The sequence below is a fragment of the Meles meles genome, chromosome 5 (genome assembly GCF_922984935.1).
Source record: "Meles meles chromosome 5, mMelMel3.1 paternal haplotype, whole genome shotgun sequence".
Lineage (NCBI taxonomy): Eukaryota > Metazoa > Chordata > Mammalia > Carnivora > Mustelidae > Meles > Meles meles.
The window spans coordinates 41,665,678-41,682,077 of record NC_060070.1 but is presented as its reverse complement, the minus strand read 5'-3'; the positions used below and the strand labels follow the sequence as shown (position 1 = coordinate 41,682,077).

The window sequence follows — 16,400 nt, the reverse complement described above, 5'->3', positions numbered from 1 at the left end:
GAGCCACCCAGGCACCCCTTGGTGTGTGGTTTTTTGTTTTTGTTTTGTTTTTTTGTTTTGTGTGTATGTGTGTGTGTGTGTGTGTGTGTGTTTAATCTGAGTTTCATTCTGTGGGATTTATAAACCCATCCCATGATCAAGGAACCATTTTAAACCTATTTCCCCTTGGAAAACCTGCCCTCGACTCCTAGCCTGGATGGGGCTGCCTCCCCACTACTTTCCCATTGCACACGCCCTCTCTTTCATAGAGATTTGGGGCACTGTGGGCTTCAGGAACTCAGAGTTTTTGTTTTTCTAATATCCTCCCTCCTTTTCTGTTTTTTTTGTTTTGTTTTGTTTTTTAAAATTTTATTTATTTAATTGACAGAGAGAGACACAGCGAGAAAGGGAACACAAGTAGGGGGAGTGGGAGTGGGAGAAGCAGGCTTCCTGCCGAGCAGGGAGCCTGATTCGGGGCTGGATCCCAGGACCCTGGGATCATGACCTGAGCCAAAGGCAGACACTTAATGACTGAGCCACCCGGGCGCCCCTCCTTTTCTGTTTTTATATCATATCTCAGTCTTATCAGCCATCTTTCCAAGAATTGTAGTCACAGTATTATTATTTTTTTTGGTTTTCTTTTTCTTTTTTTCTGAAGATTTTATTTTTAAGTCATCTCTACACCCAACGCGGGGCTCAAGCTCACAACTCTGAGATCAACAGTTGCATGCTCCACCGACTGAGCCAGCCGGGTGCCCCATGGTTTTCTTTTCATTTTTACGATGTATACACATAATGGAGGAGACTTTTCCCTGTCACTCAATTCAAATGTGCATGTGGCACTCTTAAATCTTTCCACCTGCTCTCTGGAAGTTTTGATACTCTTCATGAGTAAAACCAAGGCTCTGAACAGAACTTCCATTTGAACTGTATACTTGATCTTTCCGGGCTCGGCAAACCGTCACCCACTCAGAGCCTAGACAGGAAAGTGGCAGATGATTCAAGCTTCATTAGGAACAAGTCATGCCAAAATAACTTCATTTCTGGTTTTGATAGGATTACTGCTCAGAGAATGCACCAGAAATAGCATCCCAGGATTCCAGCAAGGCAGCTGATATCTCTTAAGTCACTCTTCGAATAATATGAAACAACGGGGTCTGGAAGGTGGTAAAATTAAATGACCAGTAGCTGGGTGACGGATCAATGTCAACTTCAACCTGAAGGAAAGTGTCTGGTGATGTGACCGCGGCTTCTGTTGTCTGTTCTGTTACAATTAAGTTCTATATCTGACTAGGAGACGATGTGGGTGGCAAGCTGGCCAGATACAGGAGAGGGATCAAGATTCCAAAGGATGACCACAGGCTGATATTATGGGGTAAAATGTAAAGATCCATTTTAACAAAAATAGACATCAAATCCTGTACGGGGATTAAAAGAAGTCAACTTCGTAAGGACAGGATGGGAAAGTGCTGGCTTAATAAGGTGAGTCAGGACACTGACACAGAGGCCAGGAAACTTAGCACAATTTTCGGCTACCCCAAGAGATGTCTAATGCAGGGAAAGGGTTATAGCTTTTCTCTGTTCTTCACTCTTCAGACCACATCGAGACTCTAGCATTCAGTGCTGCGTGTTAAGAGCAGGCCTGACCAACAAGGATCATGATGTGCACCGAATCTATGTGATAGACGGAACCGAGCTGTTAAATCCCGAGAAAGCAAGATTTACAGGCCCCACGGAAGAGCTGTCTTTAGAGAGCTAATGGGCTATTATGAGAAGAAAAGATGAAACTTGTTCTCTTTCATTCCAGAGGGCATAAATAAGGTCACAAATAAAAATGTAAGGGACGTAGATATCAGGCACAAATGAGGAAGAATTTTCTAGTAATTGCAGATGACAAAATGGAAGCAGTTCTTGAGGGATGGTGAGCTCCCCATTGCTGGAAGTGTTCCAGCAGAGGCTGGAGAGATCCCTATGTCCTATAATAAAGGGATTCCAAACTGGGTGGGAGATTGGACTAGATGACTTCTAACATGCCTTATTTTCTAACCTGTAATCTGTGACACTCCTCACTGTTTCTCCACAATAATTAAGAGGACTTACGGTTCTTAGTGTTCCTTAAACACTTCATACAAATCTTGACAAGGAAGAAAGACAAGGCCGATAGTATTTTCATTTACTTTGGATACCACTGCCAAAATATATGGACTTGTGAGTTGGCAAAACAAACAGAGCTTTTTTGAACTTCCCCAAGTCTCCTGTGAGTCTATGAATGGCACATCCGTCAAGCTACTTTAGTTTGGAATGCTGGCCTAGTCCAACCAGTCTGCTGAGATCATGAACATTTACAGAGAACACAGGGAGTCTTCATAGAATGTAGTGGATGGCAATATTTAAAAAAATTAAAAAGTCAGTGATTTCCTAAGTATGTAAGTTTTCAAAGGCTGTCAGACCTATTCAACAAAAATTCAACTGTATAGTTGCAGAACCTTGAAATTAAACAAATGCAGACTTAGTGGACTGAGTTTCAAGACATTTATACAGGCATTATTTCCAGGCATGATCTTCCTGTGCTGAACAAGTAAGCTATTTATTCTATTTAGACCTGTCAGAGGAGTGCAGTCAGTCCCATGGACCTACAGTTTTGTTTGAACGGATAGCAGCATGTCCCGTCTTGTATTTTCCTGGGCTTGACACAACAGCCACTTAATAATATCATAAAACTTGTACACGCCCTGTCATTCTATACACCTTGAAAATGGCAGGAGAAAATAGCCCAAAGCCTTTCCTTCTTAATAATCTCTTGGACAGGTTTTAGTACTGAACCAGGTAATCCTGATATCTTTGCTAAGAAGAAGAAAAGAAACCAGAAGACCTGACCACAAGTAGAAGAGATGGAGGACACAAGGCAATGAAAGAAGTGAGATGAGGTACAGGATATGCTCTAAAACATGGCAGTAAGAACTGGGATTTACTCATGGTTGATACTCATGGTCGACAACTCTAATTTATCAAGAATGGTCAGAACTTATGAGAGAACATAGCTCTGTACCGGCAACCTGAAGCCAAGGCAATAGAGATTCTCGTGCAATGATGAGTCCAACTAGGTCCCTGGAGATCACCCGTTCTAGCTCTCATATAGCCGTATGTTAGTCTTAGGACTCGAATCTGGGTTGGAATCTTTTGGGTAGTTTTTCCAGGTCTGTGACCTTGCTATCTCATTAATGATTCTAACTCAAAATCTAGACACAAAGTTGCAATGAACAATTGAACTAGGGCTTCCTGTTGTGGAGCTGGCAGTGAAGGGACCTTCTCTTGACACTGGCCTTTGATCACAGATGGCCATGCTCATAAAGAGGCTGCCCCTCTATGTCCTATTAAGACAGAGCAGGAAAAAAGCCTTAGATGCTAAGATGATCATGCTCTTTCAGAAATCTTTAACTCAAAGCAAGTTACAATTTCAAAATATATCAGACTTTTTTTTCCCCAAAAAGGATTGAAGTAAATCCTAAGATCCAAAAATAACCTTCTAATACAGACTGAGGAACCCATGGGGGCCAGACTCTACGGGACTCAGGGAATTGTACAATTCAATAAGTGGTTAGAAAAGGGGCCCAAGTGTGTATGAAGCATAAAAGAGGCTGAATTTCAGTAAGTTTTGGGCTAAGAGACAATTGTATTTGAAGCAAGTAACAGTAGGAGCTGGAATAGAAATTTGTGCCAAGTAGAGCCGACCTAGACCTGCTCGACATTAAGCCCAGCAGGGGACTACCCAGTGGGCATGCTGGCTGTCTCAAGGGGGATTCTGAAGCCTTTTTCCTACCATGGATCATGATGATGACCGTGAACAAAAGACCCATGTACCATGTCCCAGGTACTCACTCCCATCCTGCAGAGCATTCATATTACCCCCAGGAGCTAGGCTCAGGGGTTCAGTGACTCGCCCAGGGCTAAACTGGTTGGTATGGGAGCTGTTGCTTTCAAGATGCTACTCTCTTTACTCCTCCCACTACCTCCTGCTTCATAAAATCCATGCTCTTTAATAAGAACTACTCCTGGCCAGAGAGCAGGGGTTGTCTGAGATAAAGAGAAAGAGTGATTCTGGGACCAGGTCTGAGGTAGACACGGGCATCCTGGATTTTCCAGTAACCTGTTATGTGACCCTGAGTATTTCATGCTGCAATTTGGACTTTCTTTTCTTTTTAAATTAACATATAATGTATTATTTGTTTCAGCGGTACAGGTATGTGATTCATCAGTCTTACACAGTTCACAGCACTCACCATAGCATATACCCTCCCCAATATCCATCACCCAGTCACCCCATCCCTACTACTCCCCTCCCCTCCAGCAACCCTCAGTTTGTTTCCTGAGTTTAAGACTCTCTTATGTTTTTTTTCCCCTCCCCATTCCCATCTTTTTTCATTTTTCCCTCCCTTCCCCCACAACCCCGAACCTGCCTCTCAAATTCCTCATATCAGTGAGATCATATGATAATTTTCTTTCTCTGATTAACTTATTTCCCTTAGCATAATACCCTCTAGTTCCATCCATGTCGTTGCAAATGGCAATATTTCATTTCTTAGGGCTGCATAGTATCCCATAGTATATATATTCTTCGGTCTTTCTTTAAAAGACAAAATTGTATCAGGTTCAGTGTGTAGATGAGCCCCTCAAAAGGATGAATAAACGTCTAGAAAATGCTGGAGTGCTTACACCTAGACCCAGAGATACACACACCATAGGTATGTGTATTCTGCAGAATCATGAGGAGGTGGATAATAGAACCAGCCATGGTTATAACATAAAAACCTTACCCCATGGACTCTGCCTGTTTACTCTGTCCTAAGGCATTCAACTTTTAGAACTTGAGTATTTTTTCCTTCCATGGAAGTAATGTTAATGTGACTTTAAAAAAATTGTGTGAAAAACATGTACCATAAAATTTACCACAATGGGGGCGCCTGGGTGGCTCAGTGGGTTAAAGCCTCTGCCTTTGGCTCAGGTCATGATCCCAGGGTCCTGGGATCGAGCCCCACATCGGGCTCTCTGCTCCGCAGGGAGCCTGCTTCCTCCTCTCTCTCTGCCTGCCTCTCTGCCTAGTTGTGATTTCTCTCTGTCAAATAAATAAAATTAAAAAAAAAATTACCACAATGATCATTTTTTAAGTGTACAGTTCAGTAGTATTAAGTAAATTCATTGTCGTGACACTGATCCCCAGGACTTTCTTATCTTGAAAATCTGAACTACTATAACCATTAAACACCTCCCTTTCCCCCCCCATCCCCCAGGCCCTGGTAACCACCATTCTATTTCTGTCTCTGTAAATCTGACTACTTCAGGTATGTCATATATGTGGACTCATGCAGTATTTATCTTTTTGTGACTGGTTTATTTCACTAACATGGCTTTTGAAATAAGTCCAGGGAGATGGGAAGAACAGGTACAAAGAATGAGAGGGAGAGGGCCAACCCACCTCCCCTCTGTTTCTGCTCTCGACCAAAAAATGATGGTCTCCCGGAGTGTTCTCTTGGGCCGGACCACAGTGGGCAGAATGACGAGGGCCCTCCAGACAGAGAGGGTTCAAGGCCCATCATCTCCATCGGCGAGTTTCTACTGAGGGCCCTCATTACCTGAGTCCCCATTTTAAGTACATTTTCTTTCTTTTTTTTTTTTTTAAAGATAAACACTCACTTCTCATTCTACATATTGCCTTCTAACTTTTTTTTAAAAGATTTTATTTATTTATTTGACAGAGAGATCACAAGTAGGCAGAGAGGCAGGCAGAGAGAGAGGAGGAAGCAGGCTCCCTGCGGAGCAGAGAGCCCCATGCAGGGCTCGATCCCAGGACCCTGAGATCATGACCTGAGCCAAAGGCAGCGGCTTAACCCACTGAGCCACCCAGGCGCCCCTTAAGTACATTTTCTGAAGTCCACAGAACCTCAGCAATTTTTGAAGAATTCTCATGAAAAGCTCTCAGCATCTTCCTGGGGGAGGGAGAATCGGAATAAATAAGGCCTCCTTATTTTGAGAGCAGTCTCTGTCGGAATCTTGGCGGGAGAGCAGATGAGGCAATGGAATGCTAATGAAGAGTTTCAAAGCTGCCAGAGCCTGCTCTTGAGGAACGAAATATGCTTAGAATGTGTGTCCCTCACGGATGCAGGCGTGGGGCATAGAAGGAAGGGAAGTTTGGGTTCAAACTGAAAGACAGCCTGTGGAATCTGGTCACATGTCAAAGGGGTCATTGGCAAAAAATGTCTGGGAACCACTGTTACACTCGGGCTGAACCCTGCAGGGCCACCCCCACCAACGCTGCCTCACGCATTACTGTGACTAGGGCCACGTCTTCGGCACAAATTCCTCCTTTCCCACCGAAACTTCCAGCCAGCACCCAGAATGAGGGAGGCATTCTACAGCAGCCCCACGTGGAGCCCGACTCTTAGAGTCAGAAGACCGTGCCCTGGGAGGTAACCTTCTCATCTGACCTGACAGAGCTCAACTTGCCAGTAGGTTTATTTGTAAAAAAAAAAAAAAAAAATTCTATGGAAAGACATCTACCAGGCAATCCTAATTATCCTTGCACAAGCCTCTGTGAAATTCTCAGTAGGTCTTTCTGTTTTTGCCTTTTCCCTCCACCAGACTGCTGGTCAATCCCTGATCTTCCCCCCCAACCAAACCCGTGTTTCCTCTCTTAAACCTGCTCCCTGGGCAAACTTTCCTTCCCACCCTCAGTTCAAGGCAACTCCTATCCTTCTGGTATTGCGGCCAAAAACCTCATTTATCTTGGATCCTTTTCTTTCTCCCGTATCCCACTTCCAATCAGTTAGTGGGAAATTCTGGCAGCTTTGCTTTCAAAACAGAGTCGGAATCCAAACCTTTGCCTTCCCTCCCTGCTACGTTTTGTCTAAACCACCTCTCGTTTAGGTGATTGCAGGGGATGCTTCGGTCCTATCCCTGCTTCTGCCCTTGACCCTTCGCTGCCTGTTCTCAAACCTGCATCCAGAGCATCCTTGGGAAAGGTAAGCTGGATTACATCCCTGTTCTAGCCAGAATCCGCCAAAAGACTCCTATTTCCCCGACTAGAAGCTAGTCACTAAGCGGCCCATCAGCAGCGCTGTGATCTGTCTCCTCCCAGCCCTAGCCCTAGTTTACCATATGTAAACCCCATAGGGAGGATAAACTTTGTGGAGGTATTGGGCTTACTTGTACAGAGCCAGTGCTCGGTGCAAATCTGTTGAAGAGATGAATGGTTCTTTCTGGCCATTCAGGTCTCAGCTCAAAGGCCGCCTCCTTGGGGAAGCCTTCCTGGGCCACCCTGTTTAATCCTGCCTCTCCCGTTGATGGCTGTTTATTATATCACCCTGTTTATTTTGTTTTTAGCACTTACCACAGTCTAAAGTTATCTTGTTTTCTTTTTTGTCTTCCCCACTAAAACGTAGGTCCAGGAGAACTCCAACTTACTCTGTCCTATCCTGTGCAAGATTCCCAACTCTTAGAACAGGGCTTGGCCCAGAGTAGGTGCTCTGTGAATGCTTCCTGAATGAACGGAGCACCTTCATGACAAAATCAGCTCACATCGATTATGTTTGCCCTGACTTTCTAACTTGAAATTTTCAATCTATAGAAAAAAATGAAAGAAATGTACATTCTTATGCCATTAATCTGGATCCACCAACTATTCAATTTTGCTCAATTTATGCACTCTCTTTACTATCAACATGTACACACACACACACACACACACACGTATACATTTCTTTCCAGAACCATCTGAAAATAAATTACATTTCACCTCTAAATACTTCAGCATATATCTCTTGAGTATAAGAACATTCTATATAAAAAATACCATTTTCCTACCCAAGAAAAGTAATGTTCATATAACATTATAAACTAATATACAGTCTATATTCAGGGTCTCTAAATTGCTCCAATGATGTCCCTTACAGATTTGTTTTCAATCTGAGAGCCAATCAAAGGTCACTGATTGCATTTACCTAGGACAGTCCCTTGTCACTCTGCCTTTCACGACAGTGATGTTTTTGAAAAGTTCAGGCTAGTGGTCTTGAAGAATGTCCCACAGAGGATGTCTAGTCATAGCACTAGATGTAAAACTTAATCTAACTTATTCTTTTATTCTCTGTGTTCTACTAACTAGTTTAATATACAGTGAATTCATTTTTTCTATTTGTTTAAAATTTTTAGGTTTGCTCCTTTTCATCTTTTTGCCTAAATTTTAATTTTTTGACTATGTAAAACATTTAAATAATTCAAAAGTCAACATCAAATAAAAAGATATGCTCAGAGATTCACTCTTATCCTAAACCTTTTTTCAATAGGTCACTTTTTTTCATAATTCTTTATCTTTTCTGTTTCTTTTTATAAAATCTGCAAATGTGTTTATGCATGTATATGCTTATAAGTTATACATAGACTTTTATACATTATAAATATATATTCTTATTTTTCCTTTTTCTTTGCATAAAAGGGACCATATCATATATAGTGTATGCGTTTTTCTGCATCTTATTTTTGCCTTCCAAAATATATACTGGGGGCGCCTTGGTGGCTCAGGGGGCACCACTGAAGCCTCTGCCTTCGGCTCAGGTCATGATCCCAGTGTCCTGGGATTGAGCCCTACATCGGGCTCTCTGCTTGGCGGGGAACCTGCTTCCCTTCCTCTCTCTCTGCCTGCCTCTCTGCCTACTTGTGATCTCTCTCTGTCAAATAAATAAATAAAAATCTTTAAAAAATAAAATAGAATAAAATATATCCTGGAAATTATTCCTTATCAGTTCATGGAGCTGTTTTTTTTTTTTTTTTTTCCTTTCTTACGACTGCATAGTATGTGGTTATATAGTTGTACATTTGTGGATAATCTCGTACATATGTTGTTTTGTATTTGTACAAATCCATCATTTTTTAGTGGATTGTTATGGACTGAATTACATCCCCTACTAAACTCCACAGTTTGAATCCCTAATCTCTCATGGGACTGTATTTGGAGATGGGTCATTAAGGACATAATTAAGGTTAAATGATGCCATAAGGTGAGGCCTTGATCTCACAGGAGTGGTGTCTTTATAAGAAGAGAAGAGACCCACTGCTCGCTCTCTGTGCACAGAGGAAAGACCAAGTGAGGACACAGCAAGAAGGTGGCTGCTATAAGCCTCTGGCCTCCAGAACTGTGAGAAAATACATTTTTGTTTAAGCCACCCAATCTGTGGTATGTTGTGGTGGCAGCCTGAACTGACCAAAACATGGGTATTAGAAGAATTAAATACTGCAGACCTCCCATGTAAACAAACTACAGTTGACTGAAGAAAAAAGTCACTTCAAAAAAAAAAAAAAACTTAAAAGAGGAGACATTTCTGGAGGTCCCCGAGGAGGAGTAAGTAAGGAAGACCCAGCATTCTGCTGGCCGCAGAGGAGGTTTTAGTTTGCTTATGAAGTAAAAGTTGTTTTACACCCCGGCGTGAGCCTTACAGGTGCACACCCATTAGAGCATTACTTTCTATTCTGACTCACTCTTCTGAAATTTCAGTCGTACACGTGTCAGTTGTCTTCTCCCAGATTTTGGGCATGGAGGGGAACCACCTTATTGCTGCAGGGGCCCCGCGAACAGCTCCCTCTGACATGGGAAACGTGGAGAGGAATAAAAGCGGTTAAGTTCCAGGGGTACCCGGGGGTCTCGGCTGTTCAGGATCTGGGTGGGGGGGATGACTTTATGGTGTCTTCTTTTAATAAAGCCCAGTTAAAGATGAAAGAAGCATTTTACTGTTAGTTTTATAAAATGTCATCATCCCTCTGATGAGTATAAAAACATGTCCTTATTACCTGAACATTCTGACACATCTCTGACCAGAATCTGTATACAACCAGAGCCTAATGTAAATACTAAAAGTTACTGAGTAACTTCCCAATGCGGATCTGTAGAGATATTTATGTATGTTGGAAAATACCTATGAAAGGACCCTCCTTTTCTTTGGTTTCAGTACTTGTACTCCAGGCTGACAGGAAAGCAGAGACACTCTTCACATCCTGTCCTTCCTTCATAGCTGCATAAGGTTTAACGGGAGGGTGAGACTTTCCTTCTCTACCTGGGGATGCATAGGGTCAAAGACTTGGAAAACATCTGAGCTATTTCCATTTATTTTATTTTATTATTTATTTTAAATTTATTTGACAGAGACCACAAGGAGGCAGAGAGGCAGGCAGAGAGAGAGAGAGAGGGAGAAGCAGGCTCCCTGCTGAGAGCCGGATGGGGGAGCGGGGTTCAATCCCTGGACCCTGGGATCATGACCTGAGCCGAAGTCAGAGGCTTTAACCCACTGAGCCACCCAGGCGCCCCTGAGCTATTTCCATTTAAAATAATACTAGTGATTTCCAGAAGCATCACTCTGGAAAATATACAGAATGGCAAGGGCATCTGTAAGTTTCAATGACTAAGGTAAACTTAAATATGAAGAAAGGTCTTCAACTTTTAACAAGAAGGAACTAGAAGAAATCTATTCCCTCTATTGCTTTTTGGTTGTTTTTCACGTGAGTACAAGTTTGTTCAGCCCAAGGGAAGTGCTGGAGTTTCTTAGGAGAATGTAGATCTCTGTACTGGACAGAAGGGACCAGAAAGCATGGGGGGTGGGTAGAGCACTGGCACTTATAGAGAGAAAACCAATGACGCCCACAGAACCTCTGAAATCACATAGAAAGTCATATTTGAAGTTTTATTCTTCCAATATTATGCTCCAAACTTCCCTTGGTCTTGCTTCTGTTCTTTCCCTTCTATCCACCGACTGTTCAAATAACCCTTTTATTATTACAGAAATGTAATAATGCACACTGTAGGAAGTGGAAAATGCAGACAAGCAAAACAAAATCCATCATGTTCCACCATTCACACATCACCATTGTTAACATTTTAGCACACACTCCTATGTGTCTTTCTTTACACACACACACACACACACACACACACATTATCTTTTAACCAAACCAAGATACACCCAGTGTTATCGTTCCCCAGTCACCTTTTCCCATTATCACCACCTTTCCATTTCAAGAAAATTTCATTTAATTACCTAGATCACATTTGAATTTCTCCAATTTCCTCCCAAAAGTTATATAACTGGTTGTCCAAACCAATAACCACTCCAGGACCATATATTGTATCTGGTTTCTAAATCCTTTAAATCTTGTTTAATTTAGCCTTGCCCCATTTTTATGACATTGACTTACTGAAGAAATCAGGCCATTTGTCCTGTAAAAAGGCCCACCCCCTGCATTTGACCTGTTGCTTCCTTCATGGTGTTGTTAAGCCCATTTCTCTAATCCTTGATTTTCCTCTAACTGGAAGCTATATAAAAGGCTTTAGGAAGTCAAGCTGTACACTGAATCCATCATTGGGAATGATGTGTATTTCATGAATATTTGCATCCAAAGACATCTGATGCCTGGATGGCCCACCAGGAGTGATGCTCAGAGTGGTCCTCACCTGTGTAGGTGTGAACACAGCGTGTGGGTGTTTTGTTACCCAGTGTCTCTCTGTGTTGCTTTGCATTACAATTATGTCCATCAAACATTCATCACCATGGTTTTACTCATAAGCCATCGCCTTTGCCTGTATCTGTTCCTGGCATTTTAAAACACATGATACCAGATTACAAATAACACCAAGGCAAGGGCTTTACACCGGGGTGCTCTAGAAATCTGGGATCTCCCTGTGGGTCCTTATATGCAGGTGTGTTAAGTAAAACGTGACGCTCATAGTATCACTCGAGTGTCATACTCCTGTTCTAACAGGTGATTTAGGGAACATTTCTGTACGTAGTAGCCTCAGTGAGAGAAACTGTTGGAGATGAAATATTTCCCAAATTACTGAAGATAAGGTGAAAGCCACAATCCTGAGTAGACCTCATAGTTAGCAGAGAAACCAGCAATGGGGGTCTGAGTGTTAGAGTTAATCTCTGTCCCTGCCTGTCCCTATGACTCTTCTCTTTTCTGAGGACTATCCCTTTCTGGTGATTTTGGCCATCACCTACATGCCAGGGTTCCTCAGATTTTTTTTTTTTAAAGATTTTATTTATTTGACAGAGAGAGATAGAGAAAGAGGGAACACGAGCAGGGAGAGTGGGAGAGGGAGAAGGAGGCTTCTCGCTGAGCAGGGAGCCCGATGTGGGGCTTGATCCCAGGACCCTGGGATCATGATCGGAGCTGAAGGCAGATGCTTAACGACTGAGCCAGCCCGCAGCCCCGGGTTCCTCAGACCTGTTTCTTCAGTTCTGTACTCTCTTGCCTTTGGCAGATATAAAGTGCCACAGATACCCATCAATGGTCCATGGCCTTTTCCCCCAACCTGTGTGTTCCCATGTCTAATTTTCTGGGATCTGTGGAAGGTGTTATCATTCTCCCTGTCCTCTCCTCAGGGCACAGACCTTTCTCAGCTCATGCTAGGATCAGGGTGAATCTCCTGGCTGTGCCCTCTCTGTGGAGTAAGTTTGTAGTTCCATCCTTTAACCATTTCATTGCTCAACAGATATTCCTTAAATTATTTTTCATTATTTTACTTCTTGGCTCACATTTCAGTGAATTTCTATTGCTTATCTGGTCAAGATTAAATTCTTTTGTCTGAATTTTATTCTTTCATGTTAAGGCCCCATGTCCTCTTACATATTTTGAATTACTTCCCTAACTCTGCCATGTGTGCTATCAAAGCTGGCTCCTCAATGCCCCATGAATGCTTCCTTTTGGGTCCTGGCCATGCCTGTGACCTCTCCTGGAGGGTGTCTCCCCATGTGCTCCCCAAGAAAGTCCTATTGGTCCTGTGAGTGTCCGTTTTAGGTGGTCAAAACTTCGCGGACGCAATGAAAAGAAAATCCTGTCTTTTCCCACACTGCAAACAACGACCAACAATACCTGACAGCTACAATGAATGCTCTTGAATTGTTCAGCTTTGATTTCATTGGTTTATCTTGATTCTTCAACAATATTGTAAGCTCTTTGAAGGAAATGATCTTGCCTTATATTTTTAAGTTAATCCCCCAAAGAAGTGACTTATGAAAAGGGTCATGTGTTCTATGCCTCTGTTTCTATAGAATTGCTTTCCTTAAGCCACCTTGTCCTTGTGGGTATCTGTTTTAAACACACCACACAGGGCGCCTGGGTGGCTCAGTGGGTTAAGCCGTTGCCTTCGGCTCAGGTCATGATCTCAGGGTCCTGGGATCGAGTCCCGCGTCAGGCTCTCTGCTCAGCAGCGAGTCTGCTTCCCTCTCTCTCTCTCTCTGCCTGCCTCTCTGTCTACTTGTGATCTCTCTTTGTCAAATAAATAAATAAAATCTTTAAAAAAAAAAAAACACACCACACATATACACCCCAACTCCTCTGAAGGTAATTCTGTATTTTTTTTTAATTCTGTATTTTTTTTTAATTTTTAAAGATTTAATTTATTTATTTGACAGAGAAGAGAGATAGAGAGAGAAAGAGGGAACACAAGCAGGGAAAGTGGGAGGGCGAGAAGCAGGCTTCCCGCTGAGCAGGGAGCCTGATATGGGACTCGATCCCAGGACCCTGAGATCATGACCTGAGCTGAAGGCAGATGCTTAACGACTGAGCCACCCAGGCATCCCAATTCTGTATTTTTTTTTACTTTATTCCAGTGTCTAGCATCTTACACTGCTATAAAATTCTCCTTTAATACAGCCGAAATCCCTCAGATGTAGCAAGGACACTATTTCTTCTGTTCTGTGAGTGAGAACATCTGGTCAACATTTACCGTAACTGTAAATAAGAGGCACGCAGATACTTTGTTAAACAGAACTTTGAAAGATCATCGCTTTTCTCTCTACGCACATCTTGTAAATCTGATAGATTAAAGTCACCCCCCAAATCTCCACAGTTACAAAAGGTGTGCGTCAAATATCTTTTAGTACCCTACTAATTTCCCCAAACTATGAAGTTCTTACCCTAAATCCTGGTGTTCCGTAGTCCCAGTCTTCCCAACTTCCTATACAGGGCACACAGTTCAACTCCTGGGTGACTACAGCTTCTCTAGGGAGAAAGAAGATTCCCATAGTCTAATGTGTCTCCTGGGAAGGAAGAAGCGCTCTGCTACAAGAGCTCGCATCGTTACGTGGCAAGACCTGAGAGTCCTGTCTTGTAGTAGATATTTTCATGGCCCTTTAGTAACTTTTCTGTTTTTCCCCACACTTCTCTTTTTATAACCAATGAAACAAGAATAATAGGTCAGTTGCAAGGCGTCAGAAGCCTCTGCAGACAGCTCTCTGAAGTGACTTGCAGACATAATTCCATTCCAACCCACGTCACTCAACAAGGCTCAGCCTACGCGTGTGTGGCTGCGGCTCTCACAGACCTACCTGCCCTACTCTGTTCTGCTTGCTGAGGCCGGCTCCATGAAAGGTATCACCTCTCTATTGTCTTTAGGAAGAATGATATGTCAGCAGCCCTTGCAAAGAAAGAATTGAAAAAGAGGGACAGGTGGCTCAGTCCTTGTGGGTGTCTCAGTCAGTTAAGCCTCTGCCTTTGGTTCAGGTCATGATCCCAGGGTCCTGGGATCCAGTCCGGCATTGGGCTCCCTGCTCAGCAGGGGGCCTGCTTCTCCCTCTGCTTCTGCCTGCCGCTCTGCCTACTTGTGCTCTCTCTTTCTTTCTGGCAAATAAATAAATAAAATCTTTAAAAAAAAAAAGAAAAGAAAAAAGAAACAACAGAGCAAAAATGAAGACTCAAATAATCAGAAAAAAATGAGTTGCCATTGTATTTTATACCATCCTTTACAAAGCAGAAGACAAAATGAGATAGTTGCTACTTCAGCTGTAACTGTGACCTTCTGTATCCTTCCTTTGACTTTCTTCTAAACACAGGAATCTTTTGTTGGCTAAATCCCAGCATATTTTTTTTTTTTTTTTTTTGTACCGCTGGGCCAACTTTTTGGCTTGCTTGGGAACAGCTGCCGGTATTTCTTTTTGTTGCCAGTCAGTCAAAAAATGTGCTCACGTCGGAGGCCTGGCTCCATCCCACCCAGGGTGCTGAATGCATTAACTTTTCACACACAGTCTTTGCCAGGCTGCACACAGAAGTCCATCTCAGACAGTAAAGCTCCCCGAATGATCAGCTAGCTTGGAGTTGGTGCCAACGTCGGGTAGAGAGACTGTCAACATATTTTAGGAGTCTATGGCAGAGTGATAAGTTTTATTATATGCACCGAGTTAATAGGAAAAAGAACACTTCTGAGATATTAGGAAACCAAAAGTGCCATTATTTAATTGCTCCACTCCTGAAAGCAAAAACAATGCAACCTTTGATCCAGCCTGTGATTTGGTTAAAAACCAAAACAAACAAGGATAGAAACATAAGGTATTAACTGATTACTGCCAATAATTTTATTTTACTTTTTTGTGCTTCTAAGAGCAGCCTTTTCTACTGACAACCACACACCACTCCAATGCCTGGATATGATCCATTTTATTAAGAAATTCCTGAATCATTTTCCTGGTTTACAGCTTCTCCAACCAAGAATCCAGGTGTTCTCACCATAAGAAGGGTCTCTTTCAAAAGCTGTCTGCATGTACAACCGTACTCCCAAAAGAAATGTCACGGACACCTCAACAATGGAGCTGAAACCTGAAGCAGTTTGGTAACAATTCCAACTTTTTGAACGGAATGTGAATGCATTAAGATTATTAGGTAACTTTACTGATATCCTCACATTTGTGCCCAGTGTTAAAGCTGCCAAAGAAAAGACAGAATACAAACTGACTCTTGGATTCCAAAACTGAGTATTTTGGTGTGGAAACTGTATTTTCTTGTAACTCATTTAAAAAACACACCATGATTTCACTGTTTAATTGCAGTCTCAGTTTTCAGGAAGCAAAGAGAAACAAGATACATAATCGATGTTTCTCTTCCGTTTGGCTTTCAGCCTAAATGGTCCTGTGCTTTTATTGGCAAAGCAGGGCAGGTAATAACAGTGAACAAGAAACCTATTCTAAGAAGAGCTGGCTCAAGTGAAGTACCACTACATCATGAGTGACTCAACCATCTACTCGAGAGTGATTACTCTGCAACGATGAAGCCATGCTAATTGGACGATGGCTTGCTGCCAGTTCATGTTGGCATGACCTACAATACCCTTGGCTGATGGCCACGTTTCTCTAGCACATTTTTTTTTTTTTTGGTAATCTGGATGGGAAGTGGAAATAATTTTTAAAAACTCTCTCCAGTGCTATTTAACTTCTTTTTAAAATTTTTTAAATTTTTAAAAAGATTTTATTTATTTATTAGACAGAGATCATAAGTAGGCAGAGAGAGAGGAGGAAGCAGGCTCCATGCTGAGCAGAGAGCCTGAAGCAGGGCTCGATCCCAGGACCCTGAGATCATGACCTGAGACGAAGGCAGAGGCTTTAACCCACTGA

At 42.5% G+C, this 16,400-nt stretch overlaps 1 protein-coding gene across 1 annotated transcript in view; it reads right to left on the bottom strand.

Annotated features, from left to right (window-relative positions):
* BACH2 (BTB domain and CNC homolog 2) overlaps window positions 1-16,400 on the bottom strand; it is a 144,215-nt gene that overhangs the window by 49,336 nt on the left and 78,479 nt on the right. The window lies entirely within an intron of this gene.